Source organism: Megascapheus bottae, chromosome 5 (assembly GCF_031878675.1).
Source record: "Megascapheus bottae isolate mThoBot1 chromosome 5, mThoBot2.hap1, whole genome shotgun sequence".
NCBI lineage: Eukaryota > Metazoa > Chordata > Mammalia > Rodentia > Geomyidae > Megascapheus > Megascapheus bottae.
This window is the reverse complement of record NC_143513.1, coordinates 1,537,208-1,546,709: the sequence shown is the minus strand read 5'-3', so window position 1 is coordinate 1,546,709 and position 9,502 is coordinate 1,537,208. Positions and strand designations below refer to the sequence as shown.

General features: G+C 45.1%; 1 non-coding gene across 1 annotated transcript; it reads left to right on the top strand.

Moving 5' to 3' along the window:
- Nucleotides 1–535: 535 nt before the first annotated feature.
- LOC150062706 (small nucleolar RNA SNORA9) lies at nt 536–667 on the top strand. Its single transcript, XR_016535753.1, has one exon. It is a non-coding gene; the product is annotated as a small nucleolar RNA SNORA9 (small nucleolar RNA).
- Nucleotides 668–9,502: the final 8,835 nt, after the last annotated feature.

Below are 9,502 nucleotides of genomic sequence, written 5' to 3'. Positions count from 1 at the left end.
CAATTCAAAGACAACCCAGTCACTAAAGAACCTGAGACTCTAATCTCCCAATTAATCACTAGAAAACAGGAGGTAGGAAGGTAGTCTTGAGCTGAAGAGCTTAGGGGCATTGCCCAGGCCCAGTTTTCAAGCCTCATGACCCACAGAAAGAAAAAAAAAAGCCAGCCGGGGCACTACAAAGGTCTGTGAGACTCATCTCCAACTAACGCCCATAAAACTGGAAGTGGTGCTGTGGCTTTGAGCTGAAGAGCTTAGGGACAGCGCCCAGGCCCAGAGTTCAAGTCCCATGGCCGACCAAAAAAAAAAAGAAATGGCACCTAGAATTTTCCTGATATGTAGTCATGGGACCTAGGAACTAAACTCCAGAGCCCTTGGTGTGTGTTGGTTTGCTTGCCTGCATACCAGTTCTGGAGCTTGAACACAGGGCCTGAGTAGCTTCTTCTGCAAAGAACACAGCTCTGTTTCTGGCTTTCCAAAGAGGCTCTGATTGTTACTCAGGGAGTGAGTTGAGTGCTTCAGTGCTTGGGATGTGGGGATGCAAGCCTCCAGCGTGCTTGAGTCTGCTGTGACTCCTGCATTCCTATAGTGCTTGCCAGAACAATCTTGAAACGGTTTGAGGCCTTGCCCTGTTCCATCCAGGACAAGGTTATAGAAATTTCAGACAATTGCTGCTCCCTTCTGTATCTGGTATTGTGTGCGGTCATTGTGCCGATCTTAAATGTTGTAGCCACTTGGCACAAATGAGAAGTAAATAGAATCGGAAATTCACTTTTTCTTTTGGGAACCTTTGTGCTAAAAGGTTGCTACCATTTGGTCCCCAACTCCACTTTCAGCATTTTTTTTTTTTTTTACCAGTCCTGGGCTCAAGCTCAGGGCCTGAGCACTGTCCTTAGACTTTCTCAAGGCTAGAGCTCTACCACATGAGCCTCAGCACCACTTCTGGCCTTTTCTATGTATATGGAACTGAGGAATCAACTCCGGTCTTGTGCATGCTAAGCAAGCACTATACCACTAGGCCAAACTCCCGGCCCTTACTTTCAGCATTTTAGTGGTAGAGTTTTTGCCAAACATGCATGAAGTCCTGGGTTCAATTCTTCAGTAACACATACACAGAAAAGGCCAGGAGTGATGTGGTTTAATTGGCAGAGTGCTAACCTTGAGCAAAAGAAGCCCAGAATAGTGCCCTGCTCCGACTGGCTTTGAACTTAGATCTCGGTTCCTGAGTGACTAGGTTAACTGTGCACCCAGTTAGGTTGAATTTTTGAGGTATCACCAAGTGCAGATAAGCCAGTGGTTGCCCAGTTAGAAACTGGGAGGTTGAGATTTGATAGCATCCCTCACTGGTCCAACATTCTAACTCTTAGAGGTAAAAAGAATTGGGAGGATGGGTAGAATCCAGAAGGTAGGGAGAAGCCCTCATGCACTGACTTGGTGTGGAAGCTATTGAGTAAGGGGGTTGGGTGACATGGAAAGTTGCCCACTTGGTTCTAACTAACTTAACTTTGACTTTCCAGTCCAGGAGTAGTCAATAAACACACTAACCCTGTCATCAGGAAGCCCTTGAAGTGGAAAGTTACTGTCGCCTGGTGAGTTGGAATTGCCAACCCTTTTCCTCTGGGGTGGTCTTGATTTATTTTGCCAGTCCTGGAGCTTGAGCTCAGGGCCTGAGCTGAGCACTGTTCTTGGACTTTCTCAAGGCTAGAGCTCTACCACTTGAGCCTCAGCACCACTTCTGGATTTTTCTATGTATGTGGTACTGAGGAATCAAATCTGGGTCTTCGCAAGCACTCCACTACTAGGCCAAACTCCTGGCCCCTGTTGTGATTTATTAATTATTCTTTGTCTCTAATGGAGGTTTTTGGGTTTGTGTTTTGACAGCCTCCCTAGCAGCTTAGCCTGACTTCCATGAAACTGGTGGGCTACTTATAAGCCACAAGGAATGACATCTCACACCTGATAGCCCCCTTCTCACAGGGGATCTACGTATGTCACTGTACCAGCACACTCAAGGCCATTGCCACTTCCTCAGGGTTTAAGCAGCAGCAGCAGCAGTCTCACGTTGCCAGCGCTAGAAGAGCCCTGAGTTGGGTGGAGCAGCACACAAATAATCCCAACCTTGCAGGGTCTGGTGAGCCATTCTGTGGAGTCTATAGTGGTAAGTGTGAAGGAAGGTGGCCTGATGAGTGACTTCACTTCTCTTTTGTATGCTAACTTCCCATGAATCGCCTGGTCAAGTCACAGTTTTAAAAAAAAAAAATTATTCTGTCCTTCCCATGTTAGTCAGGGAATTAAGGCCCAGAAAGGATGTCTTTAAGACAGGAGGGGTGGCTCATACCTGTAATTTTAGCTACTCAAGAGGCTAAGATCTGGTTCAAAGACAACCCAGGCACTAAAGAACCTGAGACTCTTTATCTCCAATTAACCACTAGAAAAGGGAAGTGGGGCTGTGGCTTGGAGGTAGGGTGGTACTTGAGCTGAAGAACTTGAGGACAACGCCCAGGCCCAGAGTTCCAAGCCCCATGATCCACCCAAAAAAAAGGTTATCTTTAAACTCACATGTTTTGGTGGGCATTTTAGATTCATGGGACCTAGAAGTCTAAACATGGGGGTGGCATTTTACTGCCTTGGTGCTTTGGATTCAGCCTTCATGAGGTTAGTGGGCTTTTGTAAGACATGGTCCACAGAGACTTCACTACTGTGAGGGTGCAGTCTGGAGCTAAAGACTTAATTTCAGATTTCTGAACAATTGGCACTAATAGCAGCTCCTGGTTGCGTGTGACATCGCTTTTCATCTTGGTGTTTGTCATTTTTACAGGTGAGGACATGCATATGAAGAGATGAGGCCTGGCTATGAAAATGGAGCAGAATTTGCACCTTAATTATCCAGGCAGATTAAAGCCTCAACTCACTTGCCGGAGATTCAGGTTCTTGGTCCAAGCTAGTGTATATCAGATCCTTCAACATTTCCTGAATGAAAAACAAAAGATACTTAATAAATATGGTTCTAAATGCCACTGGCCCCAGCCTCTTTTTTTCTTCTTTCCTGTACCAGATATTATGGTAAAGAAGCCCTGTCCGTTGGCATGCTGGGTAGTAGTCACCATGGGGCCAAGACTACCATCTGAATTCTGCAGTGGAACTCAGCCTGGGCACTGCCCCTGAGCTCTTCAGCTCAAGGCTTTTGCTTACCCTTGAGCCAAGCCCTACTTTCCGTTTTCTAGTATAGATCCCAGGAACTATATCCTGGTATCCTGGAGAGATTTTGCAGATGGTTCATGAGACATTCTCTCCCTTTAGATAATTTGAATGGAGGCAGATACCAAGAGTACCATGTTTAAAGCCATCCTGAGCAAAATGTTACCAGGTTGGGCCTGGCAGCCAACTATGCAGAAAGTGAATGAATGTGTGGGGCCTTATGTTTCTACAAGGAGATAGCACTCATAGCTAATGAGGTGCCTTGACAGTTTCACAGATGATAGGAAGCAAAATACACAGGACACAAGTGTCATGTGCCTGTAATCCTAGCACTTGGGAGGCTAAGGCAGGATTAGAAGTTTGTGTTCAGTAGGGAGACTGAATGAAGGGAAAATTTGAGACCATGAACAATGATTGACAGCAAAGGGAAAAAAGGGCTGGTAGTGTGGACCTAGCAAGTGCTAGTTCAGCCTCCAGTACTATCCCCAGAAAGGGTGCTCTGATGTGTCTGCTGTGTCCTATTCATTCCATCCACAGGTTTTACCACAAGGTTCTCATTCAGGTTGGTTGGTAGTAACATTTTTGGAATATTGTAACAGCTAAGTCTAAGGCCTGACAAATTGAGCCAGTGAAGGTACAATGAATGTATGTATATAGGGAAAAAAACCCCAAAGGTTCCAGGAAGTCCCTTAGTCAACAGTAAAGCCAGCCTCAGAAATCATGGCATCTTCCCTTACTCAGGAGCTGACTTAGCTTCTTTTAGTGGGTTTTCTGTCAGCTATTGTAGCATGTTAGTACCAGGAAACAAGCAGTTCATGGTTTCTCCGGGACTGAAAGTGATGTGACTTAAGTTCAAGAAACAGTGCTGGTGGCTCACGCCTGTAATCCTAGCTACTCAGGAGGCTTAGATCTGATGATCATGGTTCAAAGCTAGCCCTAGCACACAAGTCTGTGAGACATCTCCAATTAACCATCAGAAAACCAGGAGTGGAGCTGTAGCTCCAAGTGGTAGAACAGTAGCAGAAGAGCTCAGGGATAGCACTTGGGCCCAGAGTTCAAGCCCCACAACTGACAAAAAAAAAAAGAGGACCAGGAGTGCGGCCTAAGGGTAGTGTTTGCCTACCTTGCACGGAGCTCTGGGTTGATTCTGTGTATGCGTACTACATACACAGAAAAGGCTGGAAGTGGTTGAGAAAGTTTAAGGACAGTGCCCAGGTCCTGAGTTCAAGCCCCAGGACTGGTAAAAAATAAAGACATCTTCCTAAATTGAAGCTCAAGGGATCTGCAAAGGGTTGCTCTGCCAGAGCTGGGCATTGCACACAGCTGCCAGCAGTCAGGGCCTGTGCAGGAGATGTGCAAGGCTTCAAAACTCACCTCGATGAGCCAGGTACTGATGGTTCAGACCTGTAATCTTTGCTAATCTCAGATAGAGATCTGAGAGTCTAAACTAGCCAGCCCGTGCAGGAAAGTCCATGAGACCTGTCTTCAATTAGCTAGCAAGAAGCTGGAAGTAGAGGTATATATAGTTCAAGAGGTAGAACTTCAGAATTTTTATTTATTTTTAATTTTTTTTTTTTTTTTTTGCCAGTCCTGGGCTTAAGAGTCCATGAGACTCTTAAATCCAATAAATTAAAGAGGCTGTGGCTCAAGTGGTAGAGTATTAGCTTTGAGCACAAAAACTCAGAGATAGCACCGGGGAGGTGGCTTGCTCATTTCACAGATGATGATGGGAAGCAAAATATACAAGATGTGCCTATAATCCTAGCACTTGGGAGGCTAAGTCTGGATTGGAAGTTTGTGGGCAGTAGGGAGACTAAAGGGAAACCTGGAGACCAAGAACAATGATTGACAACAAAGGAAAAACAAAGAGCTGGGAGTGCCCAGCCCTTAGCTCAAATCCCAGAGCTAGCACACACACACGTGCACACAGTAATAATAGTGCTGCTAGGATTTTTTCAGTCCCCAAGCATGAGTGGGTGGTGGCCTTACTCTACTCTTGTGTGTTCTGTTAACCTGCCCAGGTAAGGAGCATGGCCTGAGGAAGCTGTGAAGGCCTACCCTTTGGCCTGCTTGCACAACCATGCTAAAATAGCTTGGTGACAGTGGCTCATGAGTATAATCCTAGCTACTTGGGAAGCTGAGATCTGAGGATTGTGATTCAAAGCTAGAATAGGTAGGAAACTCCATGAGACTCTTACCACCAATAAACTACTCATAAAAAGCCAAAAGTGGAGCTATGTCTCAAATGGTAGAACACCCACCTTTGGGGACAGTTCCCAAGCTCTGAGTTCAAGCCCTAGGGATGACACACACACAGACATAAATACAACCAAATAAAACTGCTGAATTCAGGGCTGGCCTGACCCACAGGTTTGTCCAGTCTTGGAGGGTGCTTCCTTGAGTGATGTCATCTCTGTTCCCTGGCCCCTGGCTTCAGTGGATGTGAAAGTGAACAGCAGAAACAACTTAGTGGGTCATGGGAATTGAATGAGGCAATGGAGGCACAAGGTTGTGCAAACCCTCAGGGTGGAGGAGGCTCAGTCTTGATTATGGTTCCTCCTAGAGTCGCCCAGCAACCAGTGACTGAAGTCCCACCCACAGGCTAATCTCTGAACTAAAAATGGTCTTGACATTTTCAAGTGGTTAGGGGAAGAAAACCCCAAAAGGATACTATTTCATGACAGATGAAGATTTTTGTGGAGCTGGAATTTTGTTATCATTAACATTTTTTGGAAATGCATGCCAATTCTTTCCTCCTATTTTATTTCGTTTTGTGCTGGTCCTGGGGCTTGAACTCAATGCCTAGGCTCTGCCCTTGAGCTGCTTTCTTCTTCTTCTTCTTGTCACAGGGCTTGAACTCTGTTCCTGGGTGCTGTCCTTCAGTTCTTCAGCTGGAGGCTACAGCCCTACCCCTTGAGCCACAGCACCACTTCTGGTTGTCTAGTGGTTAACTGGAGATAAGAATCTCATGGTCTGGGGCTGGGAGTTTGTCCTAGTGGTAGGGTGCTTGCCTAGCATGCATGAAGACCTGGGTTCGATTCATCGGTACCACATACATAGAAAAAAGCCAGAAATGGTGCTGAGGCTCAAATGGTAGAGCTCTAGCCTTGAGAAGGTACAAGGACAGTGCTCAGGCCCTGAGCTCAAGCCCAGGACTGGCAAAAAAAAGAAGAAGAATCTCATGGTCTTTAGTGCCCAGGCTGGCTTTGAACCGATATCCTCAGATCTCAGCCTCCTGAGTAGCTAGGATTACAGGCATGAGCCACTGGGCCCAGCTGCCAGTTCTTTTTAAACTCATTAATATCAATCTGAGATGTGCTTTGCTTGAGTCTCTGAACATTGGGGAAGTGAAACTGGAAAGGGAGACTACAGGTGGGAATCCCCCAGACTAGAGGTTCGATTTGGGAAACTCTTCAAAAACACCACTCAAGAGCCTGGGGACATAGTGGGGCTTCCTTTGCCCAGAGCTTGCCTGATAAAATGACCCTGAAATTGTCCCAGAAGAAGAGGCTGGCCCACATAGCTCCGGGGAGTTTTGGGGGCTGGGATGTTGGTGCCTACTTTGATCAGATAGTTGGACAAAAGCTTAAAATTTTTAAGTATTTATTCTTAGGTGTGTTAGAGGAAAAATTCTTTTGGGTGGTACTGGGTTTTAGGTTTTGTTTTCTTGCTAGTCCCAGAGCCTGAACTTAAGGCCCAGGCACTCACTATCTCTGAGCTTTTTTGCATCAAGCTGGGGCTCTTCTTGAGTTATAGCTCCACTTTCCACATTTTTTTTCTGATTAATTTGAGATAAGAGTCTCCCGGACTTTTTTTTTTTTTTGCACAGGATAGCTTCAAATGGTAATCCTCAACCTACATAGTAACTAGGATTACAGTGTGAACTGCTAGTGCCCAATTGTGTGTGTGTGTGTGTGTGTGTGTGTGTGTGTGTGTGTGTGTTGGGGGGCAGGAACTCAGAATCAGGTCACTAACCCTGAGCTTTTTTGGCTCAAGGCTAGAACTTGAGCCACAGCTCTACTACTGCCTTTTTTGGTGCTTAATTGAACAGCCTCACAGACTTTACTGGCTTTGAACCACAATCCTCTGATCTCAAATCCAGTTCCTCTTCCTCCTCCTCCTCCTCCTCCTCCTCCTCCTCCTCCTCCTCCTCCTCCTCCTCCTCTTCCTTCTTCTTCTTCTTCCTCTTCTTCTTCTTCTTCTTCTTCTTCCTCTTCTTCTTCTTCTTCTTCTTCTTCTTCTTCTTCTTCTTCTTCTTCTTCTTCTTCTTCTTCTTCTTCTTCTTCTTCTTCTTCTTCTTCTTCTTCGCGCAGTCCTCGGGCTTAAACCCAACCCAGGGCCTAGACACTGTCCTTGGGCTATCTCAAGGCTGCTCTACCACTTGAGTCACACTACTACTTCCAGCTTTTTCTATGTATATGGAACCAAGGAATTGAACCTAGGGCTTCATGCATGCTAGGTGAACACTCTACCATTAGGCCATACTCCCAGTCTTGGATCTCAGCTTCTTGAGTAGCTAGAATTACAGAATTACAGGTGTTCACACTAGTGTCTGGCTTTTTTTTTCTGTCAGGCCTTGAACTCTGGTCCTGGGCGCTGTCCCTGAGCTCTTCAGCTCAAGGCTACCTCCCTATTCCTTGAGCCACAGTGTCACTTCCTATTTTCTAGTGGTTAACTGGAGATTTTAATGCCTGGGCTGGCTTTGAACTGTGATCCTCAGATCACAGCTTCCTGAGTAGCTAGGATTACAGGTATGAGTCACACACCTGGCTTTTTTTTTTTTAATAATTATATAAAGGGGTTTCAATACAATATAACTTGATCACTGTCACTCCTTCCATCATTCTCCATCTTTCCTCATCTCATCCCTATCCCCAAGTTACTTCAACTTTTACACCATGTACTTTGGATATAACGACTGTATTTGTTCAACTTCTCTCCAATCATGTGAATTCTTCGCCATCTTCTCAAGTCCTCAGCAAACCATGCTTCAGCTTTTTGGTATTCATTGTATTAAATGGTTCCCTAATTGTTCAGAGGAGTTATATCACTGGACTCTACCGTGAGTATACCATTCTTTAGTCAATTTGTTTGTGTATATATACATATGTGTGTATATGTTAACTGAAGTAAAGTAGCCTCAGAGTCAAACGGCACATGCTTTCTCTCATATGGGGAAGTTTGATCTAAAATACAAACATGCATGTTAACATATTCAGGGTACTGGTTTTATAATTCAGGGCTTCATTGCAAGAGCTTTACCATTTGAGTCACACACCTCAGCACATTTTTTTGCTTAAGGTACCATATTTTTGCTCTGGTTGAACTCCAACTTATCTTCTTACTTAACCCCTCCCACATAGCTGGTATTACAAGCATGTAACACCATGCCAGGTTAGAGAACAAAATACTAACTTGCAGCATCGAACCCTGTTAAGCCTAATGAGTTTGAACCTAAAGAATTTAAAGATTAAGCCAGGCTAGGCACCAGTGATTCATGCCTGTAATCCTAACTACTCAAGAGGCTGAGATCTCAAGATTTCAATTCAAAGCCAGCCCAGGCAGAAACTTATTGGTAAGACTCGTATTTCCAAAAAACTACTCAATAAAGCCAGAAGTGGCTCTGTGGCTCAAATGGTAGAGTACTCGCCTTGAGCAAAAGAAGCTCAGGGACTGCGCACAAGCCCAGAGATCAGGCCCCAGAACCAAGAAAAAAAAGAAAAGCAAAGGGGCCGGGAGTTTGGCCTAGTGGTTAAAGTGTTTGCCTAGCATGCATGAAGACCCTGGTTCAATTCCTTGGTACCACATAATTAGAAAAAGCCAGAAGTGGTGCTGAGGCTCAAGTAGTAGAGCTCTAGCCTTGAGAAAAATCCAAGGACAGTGCTCAGACCCTGAGTTTAAGCCCAGGACTGGCAAAAAAAAAAAAGAAAAGAAAAAACATAAAGAAAAGCAAAAAAGTTCTGGGCTAGGAGCTTGGCCTAGTGGTAGAGTGCTTGCCTAGCATGCATGAAGACCTGGTTCAATTCCTTGGTACCACATATATACAAAAAGCCAGAAGTGGTGCTGTGGCTCAAAGGGTAGAGCTCTACCCTTGAAAGCCCAGACAGTGCACAGGCCCTGAGTTCAAGCCCCAGGATTGGCAAAAAAAAAAAAAAAAAAAAAAAAGTTTGAAGATTAAAAGACAATGGCTAAACAAGTTGTGAACTGAAGAAATCTCAACAATCGTGGCTCATGAATGACTCAAGTTTAGGAATGCAGTTGTCTGCCAGCTAAGAGCAGCCAAGGGAGGGGAATGAGGGAAAACTGT